This window comes from Ailuropoda melanoleuca, chromosome 18, assembly GCF_002007445.2.
Source record: "Ailuropoda melanoleuca isolate Jingjing chromosome 18, ASM200744v2, whole genome shotgun sequence".
Classification (NCBI taxonomy): domain Eukaryota; kingdom Metazoa; phylum Chordata; class Mammalia; order Carnivora; family Ursidae; genus Ailuropoda; species Ailuropoda melanoleuca.
Window position 1 is genome coordinate 23,045,010 of NC_048235.1, and position 4,836 is coordinate 23,049,845.

At 48.7% G+C, this 4,836-nt stretch overlaps 1 pseudogene; it reads right to left on the bottom strand.

Annotated features, from left to right (window-relative positions):
- Nucleotides 1–1,854: 1,854 nt before the first annotated feature.
- Nucleotides 1,855–3,151, bottom strand: LOC100470768 (annotated as a pseudogene).
- Nucleotides 3,152–4,836: the final 1,685 nt, after the last annotated feature.

The following is a 4,836-nucleotide window of genomic DNA, read 5'->3' on the forward strand; positions in this document are numbered from 1 at the left end:
AAGAGAAAAATAAAGATTCAGGAACAGAACCCTAAACACCTCCGACTTTTATAGGACGGACGGACTATAAGAAGCCCACAACAGAAAACTGAGGGGGAGAGGATGAGGGCATAACTGTATTTAACATTCATTCATTCATTTCCTCAACAAAAACATACGGCCCACTATTTCAGGACCTGGGAATTCAGCAAGGATAAGAGAAACATACTTTTTTCCCTCAAGTTTGAATTTTGAGGAGAGACGAACGTTCAACATATAATTGCCCATTGACTGAATTACTCTTTGGAAAAGTATTATAAGGTGGCATAGAGCTTGCATGAGAGAACATGGCAGGACAACTGTACCCATTCCAGGGGATTCGGGAAGGTTCTTCCTGAATAAGTGAAGTTTGATCTGACTTCTGAAGGCTGAGCCAGCATTAGCTAGGTAAAGGGATGGCAAGGTCACCTCAGGCAGACAAAACTGTGTGTGGACAGGACAAGAGAATCAAGCATTCAAAGGATGGAAGGACTGATAGAATTGAGAGACAGAGATCTCGGGAAACAGAGCCTTGAGAAAAAGCCGGGTGACTTAGGTAAAGCACACAGCCTAGGAGATTGTTCTCTTTATCCTACAGGAAGTGGGATGTCTTTTTTTTTTTCAGTGCTACAGTAACTTTTTTTTTTTCAAGATTTTATTTATTTGCGAGAGAGAACACAAGAGAGAACGAGCATGAGGGGGGAGGCAGAGGGAGAGGCAGCGGCAGACTCCTCACTGAGCAGGGAGCCCGATGCGCAGCTCGATCCCAGGACCCTGGGACCATGACCTGAGCAGACCCTTAACCGACTGAGCCACCCAGGCGCCCCTACAGTACCTTTATTTTAACAGAGGAACCAGGGTGCAATAGTCCGCATGACTCGCGCAGATGGAGATTATCTTTCCAAAGGGTGAAGCCTGAGCCCAGCTGGCAGCACACGGAGGTTAAAACCGAAGCCCAGATATCCTCTTTCCCGGCCGTGCCCAGCGCTGCCCGCTCATGATGCGAGATGAGAGATGGCACAACCACACTCAATGAAGGAAGAGGTCCAACTGGGCAGAGGCGACATTCCGACAGGAGACAAAGACTCCTCAAAGAGGATGTGGAACCAAACGCACAGTCTACCCTCTGCTATTCTCTGAAGATCAAGGCCAGTGGGGGGAGGAGCGGAAGATCATGTTCTCCATTCTTCAAATAAGTAAATCCTAGGGGGTGGGGTTGGCGGTCCATCAAGCGGAAGACTAGGATGAAAATCTAGGCTAGCCAGCGATCTCTGTGCCTAAAGAAAAGAAGAGCAACGATAAGGGAGAAGAGAGGAGTGTTAAAATGCCTGAAAGTATTAAAAAGAAGAGCCCCCCTCCCTTTTTTTTCTTAAATAAGACAGGAAACGGCATCTTGTCTTTTCCTCGCGGCAGCCGCAGCACACCCGCTGGTTTTCAGGCAGCACGATCTCTGTAACGGGCTGTTGATAAGCTCGCTGGATCGCGGGAGGACAAGCACGAGGCTGCCTGTGAATGTGAGAACTCGCTCTTCCCACAGTGCCCCTTACAGGTGCTAATCTCATGCTGGATCTACAGAGGGGCCCCCAGCGCCCTTAGGTGCTGCAGTTAAAGCTTCGGGAATATCACAGTGGCACAATCGACTGGTTTTGGGGGGCTGTGTCTTTCTTGTACAGGTAAACTCGTTTGGAACAGCTGGGGTTAAAGGATGAGCAGGAGTTTGGGTTTTGAGCCACAGAGTTTCAGACGCCAGCCACAGATCCTCTGCCCGATTCCACTACACGTTCTTTTCTGAGAAACACATTCAGTGGTTGAGTGTTAAGTACTGCGGTTGAAAGACATGACCTGCTCGCCACCACCTGCCTCCTTCCTCCATGTGACTCGCACAGCAGCGGGGTCTGCAGGCAGGAAGGTTGTGTCTGTTCCCTCTCACCCAGGAAATTACTGGGGGACCTGGTGAATGGCACGGACAAGGTGGCCCACGTTGCCCAAGGTGACCTCTGCCACAGAGATGCAGCCGTCCTTTGTCATGCACATGGAGAAGTCCTTGGTCAGCCGCTCCACCTGCTCTGGCTTCAGTCCTGTGAAACAAAACACGCCATCTGGTCGGTCAACGGCTGCCAGCTGTGGGAGGAGCCCTCCTTCTTGAGGCTGGAGACCAGCTGAGTGCGCATGCTCCTGGTGCAGCCGGCCGCGCCTTGTACTTCCTGCCGCCATTGATTTGCAGGCCAGGGCCGGTCAGGATGGCTGAGGCAATCCATGCCCCGTTGGTTAGAGGGTTGGAATACGCGGGATGGACCGAGAGTTTCCACTGTGACTCCGCCCTGTTGGCTTCCGCATCTCTACAGGCCACAGTGAAGGCTCCCACAGGCCCACCCATGTTCTTGGCCCAGGATTGGCAGAGACCAACATCAATGCCCTGGTCGATGAGATGGCGTACAGCCCACCATCCTTGTTACCATCACCACTGGGAAAGCCTTGGTCTACCATGTCAAAGAATGCAAAGAGTTTGTTTTTCTTCACCACTGTCGCTATTTCCTTCCACTGCTCAGGGAGAGGATCCACTCCCGTGGGACTGTGGGCACAGGCATGCAGGAGAAGAACACTTTGCTGTGGCATTTTCAAAATGTCCTCTATAGCACCTGTGAAGTCAAAGCCTCATGTCTTGGGGTCATAGTATTGATAACCGTGGAGCTGCATGCCCACGTCCCTGAAGATGGGTGTGTGATTTCTGCAGGATGGTTTGTACAGAAAGATATCTCAACTGAACTTTAAAATTCGTTGCAGAAAATTGGCTCCAATCCTCAAGGCCCTGGTTCCAGAAAGGTCTGCAGGGTAGTCCAGAAAGGTCTACCCATTGGCAGGTATTCTTTGTCCAAATTTTTTACAGCGGTCTGGACACGAGTTGCCCATAAAGCTTTCCATTATCATCCCAGCAGGCATCAACCCCTGGATGCCTCTTTTTGCTGTTGGTGTCTCTCTTAAAGGCTTATGAGACTCCCAAGATGGGATCTGGAGGCCCCATCTCCACATGGGTCCACCAGGATCTGGCTCCAGCAGAAGCCACAGCAGCAAGGTCTGGGTGGAAGGTGGTGGCGACTCTGGGCAGGATTCGACCAGGATGCGGCAGGGCCATGGCAGTGGGAGGGGGTGAGGGGAGGGAAAGCAGTGGGTAGCTACATGGCAGAGCAGAGGACCACAAGTGGGATGTCTTTAAGCAAGAGAATAATGTGGGGCGCCTGGGTGGCACAGTGGTTAGGCGTCTGCCTTCGGCTCAGGGCGTGATCCCAGCGTTATGGGATCGAGCCCCACATCAGGCTCCTCTGCTATGAGCCTGCTTCTTTCTCTCCCACTCCCCCTGCTTGTGTTTCCTCTCTCGCTGGCTGTCTCTATCTCTGTCGAATAAATAAATAAATAAATAATCTTAAAAAAAAAAAAGAGAATAACGTGATCATATTCTGACTTTAAAAGGTTAGTGTGATTGTGGTGTTTCTTTCCCATAGAAGTGTGTTCTATCACTTCCCGAACATCTCAGGATACCTACCATACACTATGAGTACGTGCGGAATAGACACCTGATGGTGATGAAGGAGCGGAGAAACGAGCTGGGCAGACAATGTCCCTACACATCCTCTGGGTTCCTAACAGCCTTAAAGTTCCCTAAGCACTTCTCTTTCTTCTTCGGCCAATATTGGTTGAAGGGAATCCCATCTGTAGAAATATCCTTCATCATCTGCACTTTGTTAAAATAAACTCATTTCTTTCTGTTTATGTTCTGCATAGAAATCAAGTAGAGTCAATGATCAGTTTCCTTCCTCTGTGGAACACTTACTTACTGAGCACCTGCTAGGTTCTAGGCATTGCACTTGGCTTTAGGAGTCCAAATCACCACCACCAACAAGATCACTTCAATAACAAGGGATGATTATATTTTATCAAAAGTTCATACGTAGTAGTTATTTTGGGGGTACTCTTAAAGTATTTTCCAGTAAGAAATAAAGTACAAATGACAGTTAAGTTTTCAAACCAGTCCAGAAAATCTTATGTAACTTTATGGTAGTAACAAAAGAATGAGCTCAAGTCCCTTCTCTCTCTTCTCTCTCTCTCTCTCTCTCTCTCTCTCTCTCTGTGTGTGTGTATGTGTTTGTCTGTCTGTCTTGATGGTAAAGAGGTTGCACAATGCTTCTTTTCTACATATGAATTTCTAGCTAAAATTCTGAAATAGATGAGGTTTACCTCTGGTTTCCTTCCATTTCCTTTCTACACTCTGTCATAGTGGCGTCTTCCCTGTAGACCCCCACGCCTCCCGCCTTCTTCTGCAGCCTGGCCTTGGACTAGCCCCCTGCCCACGTGCAGCTCCGCACTCAGGACAGCCCATCCCCCAGAGGTGTCCTTTTTGGACAGATGCACTTGTGTCACCTGGCATGAAAACCAAATACATGGCTGGGTAGAGGTGGGCTTAGAGAAAAGGAAGTGCAGAGGACTAAGGGATTTACAGTCTACAGGGAAGACAGACATCAAACAATTACCTAATTATAATTGGGATAAGGATAAGATATTTAGGGTGCTATGAAAGCATATAATACAACCAAGCCTGGGATTAGGAAATGCTGAGAAAATGGCATTTAAGGTGACCCATGAAGCATGAATAGGAGTCTTTATATAACATAGAGAAGTCCTGTTCTTCCATGTGAGCTCCTCTTTTGTTCTCATCTAAATCCCTGGTTCTTCCATAAATGTCCTGGGCTCCAAAAGCACCACTGTTACCAGATCAACCCCAGGACAAGTACACTGACAAGGCGTCAGCTACCCTGGACTGGG